Source organism: Lactuca sativa, chromosome 1, assembly GCF_002870075.4.
Source record: "Lactuca sativa cultivar Salinas chromosome 1, Lsat_Salinas_v11, whole genome shotgun sequence".
Classification (NCBI taxonomy): domain Eukaryota; kingdom Viridiplantae; phylum Streptophyta; class Magnoliopsida; order Asterales; family Asteraceae; genus Lactuca; species Lactuca sativa.
The window spans coordinates 132,543,025-132,550,345 of record NC_056623.2 but is presented as its reverse complement, the minus strand read 5'-3'; positions in this window follow the sequence as shown (position 1 = coordinate 132,550,345).

The window sequence follows — 7,321 nt, the reverse complement described above, 5'->3', positions numbered from 1 at the left end:
GGTGAAGAGCTTCTCTATTTTTCTTCAGTATCTTTGGCAACAGGAATAAGTTCTTCGAACCTAAAAGCTACAAAACAACAGACAAGATGATGAAAGGTGAATCTCAGGATCTTCAGTATAAGTAAATATTGGTCCTACCATTTTTAACCCAGGTCTTTGATAAGGAATCCCCACCAGGAATTGAGTTTCGCCTCACAAAGAAATATCCCTCCTTCCAAGCACCATCATTATGTTTCATTGTCAAAATGAAGGGGGATCGGTGAGGTTTAAGCCTAAGAAGAAAAAGGAAATTCCCAAAGGTAGCAAGTTGATTCACATGGGCCAACTCAGCCAAGCCTATATCTACCTCTTGACTGGTTTAATTTCTCAATCCAAAACAAGAGTCTCCAGACAATGGGCTTGGCATGAATGTAGGAGATTTGAGTGATTTCGAAGAACTTAGAAATAATCCTTGAAAAGGGGTATTTCCAACCTAAACCAAAAGGATATCCAGGAAAGCAGACCCAAGTCGAGGAAGCTAAATCAGGTTGTAGTTTTGGATCAAAGGGTTTGAAGACAACTTTGTTAGAGAAAGCACCGATTGTTTTCAACGACTCAATATCGTCATCGTCGAAAGAATAGTCCTCGTCATACGATAAGATCCTCTTGTCGATGAATTCATCCAAAGAGGATGCAAGGATGTCCTTGCGAGATATAGCCATTTTCTTGCCCATCGTTAGTGAAAGAAAAAAGAATGTAGAAAAGGAGAGAAATGTACCTTCAAAAGAAACTGAATAAGAGCTTAAACATGCACGAAGGAGTAACCATAATTGATTACCTCTATTTAAGATAACGACAGAAGAAAGATAAAGATTGATTAGACCGGCCATAATGAATCTCGAATAGATAAACCCTATCCATTAGGGATTAAATTCAAAATTTACCCTTATCTCTCTGTCTTTATTTATTTATTTACTTTAAGTTATTCCTTTAATATTATCGAAACTAATTCACTTATTTTCCGGAATAACTTGGGGGAAATTGTTAGGGCTAGGATCCTGAGACTACTATAGGATCCTCAAGTTTAAGGATCCTCAAAAGCTCAGGATCCTTAAACCTCAGGATTCCTGAAACATCCCAAAAGTACGACCCAAAAAAAATTTGTTTTAACATTAACTAACAACATAATCTCGAATATCATATTATCAAACCATGGCTCGTGTATCTCAAAAAGTCATAACAATGTATCAAATCAAAACCGATACGAAAAACATGTGGAAAAATATCAGAGTATAACTCCCAGGGTAAAACTGTGGTGTGTGCCATGCCATCATCCCGATCCCTTCACCTTGCTAGCTGAAGTACCTGAAACCAAACTGAAACTGTAAGCACGAAGCTTAATGAGCTCCCCCAAACTACCATATACCATACAATAACACATATAACAAATACTGGGCCCCACTCACTGCATCGGGCTCCACACAACATCGGACCGAAGTCCAGAATAACTTGGGCCCTGCCCACTGCATCGGGCCCTGCCTAGCATCGGATCGAAGTCTGGAATAAACTGGATATAACATATTATAAACATATAGCATAATCACATACGGTATCGGGCTTGCCATACATACTACACATAACAACACATGCATTAATCACGAAGAAAACAAGTATACATACTACTGCTATCTAAACGGGCCAACATTATGGCCGTAGACCTGTTCCTATTGGAAGGGAACTCACCTCGTAACGCTGGCTGCTGAGATGCTAAGTATGAAACTAGCTGACTGCTGCTCCGGAATTTCCCAGCTACAAATTTCATACACACTAAATCAGATATTGATAACTGTTCTCAGGGTAAAATGACTAATTTACCCCTGGTCAAAGTCAACCTCCTGGTCAAAGTCAACTTTCAGTTGACCGGACTCGCCGAGTTGGGTCGCCAACTCGCCAAGTCCCTAACACCTTTTCTAATTCTCTACTCGCTTCAACTCGTTGAGTTTGGAAGCAACTCGACGAGTTCTTCTTCCAAGTTAGCATCGAATCTAACTTCATCCGACTCACCGAGTTATATGAACAACTCGTCGAGTTCTTCTTCATCATATGAACACGTCCAGTCTATGACTCGTCGAGTCGTATGAATAACTCGTCGAGTCCGTCTGCTTCCAGATCCAAGTCTTAACTCACTGAGTCCCTACTCTACTCAGTACACAGACTCGCTACTACTGAACCGGGAGTCTAAGACTCGCGACCCGACTCGCCAAGTCAGAAGAACGACTCACCGAGTCCTTTGCATGCAGATTTCGTACAATTGATTCTAATCAACTTTAGTGCATCCAATTCGTAGATCTAAGCTTCTGGGACTATCTGAACACGTAAAGTTGCTAACTTTACGTGTATCTAAGATGCAATGAAGCAATAACACTCAAACTTTGCTATTATGGGGGTTATCAGAATCGACTTAGTCCCAGGAGCTACCCCAGTAGCCAAATCGCCCTACCGATTAGCACCATCTGAGATGCAGGAACTATCTGGTCAACTTAACGAATTGCTCAACAAAGGCCTCATCAGACCTAGTTTCTCATCATGGGGAGCACCTGTCTTGTTCGTTAAGAAGAAAGACAGATCGTTCCGTATGTGTATTAACTACAGAGAACTCAACAAACTTACGGTCAAAAATCGTTACCCCCTGCCTCGAATAGACGATTTGTTCGACCAACTGCAAGGGGTGAGTTACTTTTCCAAGATTGATCTAAGATCCAGATATCACCAGTTACGAGTGCTAGAGGAGGATGTTCCGAAAAAAGCCTTCCGAACTTGTTACGGACACTACGAGTTCGTGGTGATGCCATTTGGATTGACCAATGCGCCTGCAGTATTCATGGACTTAATGAATAGAGTATGCCGTCCTTACTTGGATCAGTTCATCATCGTCTTCATTGATGACATACTGATATACTCTCGAAGTAAGGAGGAACATAGAAATCATCTGCGATAAGTCCTAGGAACCTTATGATCGGATAAGCTCTATGCAAAGTTCTCTAAATGTGAGTTTTGGATCCGAAGATTCGAATTCTTAGGACAAGTGGTTAGCGAAGAAGGAATCCACGTGGACCTTTCCAAAATTAAAGCCATTGAGAACTGGTTAGCACTTAAGACGGCTACAGAAATTTGTCAATTTCTAGGTCTCGCTGATTGCTACCGCAGATTCATACAGAACTTCTCTCGGATTGCAAAACCTCTTACAACATTTACCCAGAAAGGCGTGGCCTTTGACTGGGAAGAGAAGCAAGAAAAAGCGTTTCAAATGCTGAAGCGAGCCTTATGCACCGCACCGATACTATCCCTCCCTGAGGGAATAGAAGACTTCGTAGTATATTGCAATGCATCCAACTAGGGCCTCGGCTGTGTTTTGATGCAACGAGGTAAGGTCATCTCCTATGCCACGAGACAGCTGAAGACACACGAAGTCAACTACACCACACATGATCTTGAGCTAGGAGTAGTTGTGTTTGATCTGAAGATCTGGAGGCACTATCTGTATGGTACAAAAAGCACTATCTTTATAGACCACAAGATTTTACAACACATATTCGACCAGAAGGAGCTCAACATGAGACAACGACGGTGGGTCGAGCTACTCAATGACTATGAATGCGAAATTCGTTATCATCCGGGTAAAGCCGACGTAGTGGCAGACGCCCTAAGTCGGAAAGAATATTATGGTCGAAGGGTCAAATCATTGACCATGAATATCCATTCGCATATATCCACACAAATTACGGAGGCTCAGCTCGAAATCTTGAAGCCTGAAAAAGTGGTGAGTGATTCCCATAGAAGGATGGATAAGAACTTGGAAGTCAAGGGTGGTGGAGCCTTATATCTTATGGACTGAATCTGGACACTGAAGCACGGTGGCTTCAGAGGCTTGGTCATGACCGAGGCGCACAACACTAGATATTCCATCTACCTAGGTTCATATAAGATGTATCTGGATCTTAAAAAGTTATATTAGTGGCCTAACATGAAAGCAGAAATTGCTACCTTCACGAGTAAATGCCTTACTTGCGCTAAGGTCAAGGTCGAATACCAGAAACCCTCCGGTTTAATACAAAAACTAGAGATACCAGAATGGAAGTGGGAGCGGATCACTATGGACTTCATAACCAAGTTGCCCAAGACAACAGGTGGACTTGATACATTTGGGTCATCGTCGACAGATTGACCAAGTCCGCACACTTCCTGATTATCAAAGAAACCGACAAGATGGAGAGGCTTACGAGAACATACATTAGGGAGACTGTACGACTTCATGGAGTTCCTATGTCCATTATCTCCAATAGAGATAGTAGATTCACCTCGAGGTTCTGGCAGTCGCTACGAAGTTCCCTTGGAACCAGGCTAGACATGAGTACAGGCTACCATCCTCAGACCGATGGACAAAGTGAGAGAACTATTCAAACCCTAGAAGATATGTTGCAAACCTGTGTGATCGACTTTGGGAAGGCATGGGATACTCATTTATCCATTGTCGAGTTTTCCTACAACAATAGTTATCACACAAGCATCAAGGCTGCTCCATTTGAAGCCCTCTATGTCCGGATGTGCAGATCCCCTCTGTGTTGGGCTTAGATGGGTGACACCCAGTTAGCTAAAGGGTGAGTTCCTGACAGCACTCTCACAGGTCCAAAAATCATTCTGAAAATGAAAGAGAAGATTGTTCAAATTCGGGAACGACTAAAGGCTTCAAGAGATAGACAAAAGAGTTATGTGAACAAAAAACGGAAGCCCTTAGAATCTCAGGTTGGGGACCGAGTGCTATTGAAGGTCTCTCCCTGAAAAGGGTTAACACGTTTCAGAAAACATGGGAAACTAAACCCAAGGTATATCGAACCATTCGAGATCCTTGCAAGGATCGGCCCGGTAGCATACAAACTCCGACTACCACATGAACTCAATAACATACATCCTGCCTTTCATGTGTCAAACTTGAAGAAATGTTTGTCCTTCCCTTGTTGTCCTTCTAGATGAATCAAAATCAACGAGAGTCTCCACTTTATAGAGGAACCAATTGAGGTCATGGATAGGGAAATTAAAAGAACAAAACAAAGTCGCATACCCATTGTGAAGGTCTGCTGGAATGCAAAGCGGGGACCTAAATATACTTGGGAGCGCGAAGATCAGATGAAACAAAAGTACCCGCATATCTTTCCCTAATCCACACATATTTGCCTTACATTTAATTTCGGGACGAAATTCCCTCTAACGGAGGGATGATGTGACAACCCGATATTTCAAATCAATGTAATGACCTAAAAAGTCAAGAATTGTAATATCTTTTGATATAATTAAATTATCATCAAAAATAAAATGTTCAAAAGTCTCTATTGGATTGCATAAATGATAGATATCGTGTCAAGGGTTTCAGAAATATAAATAACACTAAAATTCGAGTTATAACGAAGAAGTTATGACCAAACTAAGATTTACAGCAAAACCGTCAATACTATTAAACGTAAAACGCGAAGTTCCAATACAATAGTTTTTAGACTTAGGTATCTAAAGGAAAATTATAGATATCATTAAACCGTAAATGTACGTGAAAAGAACGTCCAAGTTCGACTTCATATGAGGAAGTTATGATTTTTCCGAGTTCCGGATATAGCAGTAGATAGCTAAAAACTCAAAATAGAGATTGAAAGACTTTTGGACGAAACAACCTAAATGTGAATCGAAGATCTCAACAATAGTGGTGCAACGGTAAAAAGTCTGACGAAAACGGACGTCGGATGAAGAAGTTATGGATTTATGATGGAGTTTTCGTGTCCCAGCCTGTTAAAAATAATTAATTAAAGATAAAGTCAAAATTAGTCGACAAAATCTAAACGAGAGTTGTAGAGCATATTCTCACCTACACGTGCATATATAGAATGTCGAAAATGGAGCTCGTGTGCAGAAGTTACGGATTTTACAAATTTGAGATGCAAAATCCGAGGCTGTCAGGCTAGCCACGACGTGGTACTGTGACTGATGGGTGCCAGGGTTGTCAGTAGATGGATCGTCCATGAAAGAGGATAAGATCAACACCACGATGTGGTGAAGAAGACCACAATGTGGCGCCCAAAAATAGGGCTATAAATAGAAGTCGATGGTTTCATGTTTAGGTGCTCATGTCTTCTCTTTCTCGTGCCGAAGCTCTGCGTTGAAACCCTCGAAGCCTTCCCAAAGCCCCGGTTTTCACATCCAAGTTCCGAAGGAAGGTTTTACGCTCCTGAGATTCCCAAGAATCCCGAGAAAATCAGTTTTCTCTAGTCGGAGTTCTGCTCAATTTTCGTCTCACTTTCTTCAATCTATCAAGTGAGTTCATACCCCTTAATCAACCTTTTAAATGATTTGAAATGATTTTATGGGGGGGGGGGTGGATACAAATTGAAACATTATAGTTATTATATAAATCACATGTGATTAATAACTATCAAACAAATGGAAATACTATGCTTTTAACTGTTTTATCAATCAAACTACTCCAAACTGTTTATCAAACTCTTCTACATGTTAAACTCTTTACCAAACTTACTTTTATATGCCAAACTTTTCTTTTACAACTTTCAAACATATATATTGTCAAAATCATGTTTAATACATATATAGTTATAAAAGTAAGGTTTAAAGGACTTAGGACTGACAACTCACTTTAATTCATGTTCCTTGTTTGGTTTTGGACTTAGAGTACCCTATTGTTTGTCCAAGTGTGTTGGATCCTTAGCCATATATTATGTATATATGTATAGATATAAAGGATTTTATCTCAGTTCAATACATTCAGTCATACAAACAATTCTACTAGTAAACTATAATAGGTATAGTTTAGGGATATACTACTCATTACTTCTAGTTCAATGAAGCATACAAATAGTCAATTCATTTATGAGTGAATACTTACTATTATGAGAAACTATACAACTATACTATGATGAGAAACTAAGAGAACTTACTATTATGAGAAACTATACAACTATACTATGACGAGAAACTAAGAAAACTTACTATTATGAGAATCTATACAACAATACTATTATGAGAAACTATACAAACATACTATGAAGAGAAACAGATAGAGAATACTATACGAGAAACAATACATTCACTACACTAGTACATACAATACATATACAAATATACTATAACATAAATGTGAACCACTATTTCGGGGCATCTCATCACTGCCATGGCTCGATTTGTATCCAGAGTCTCCTAGAGGGAGAGCATGAGTTTGCATATAGATCTATACTAGATTGACTATCCTACACCTTGCTGCTAGGTACAGTGGGACATGCAGGTT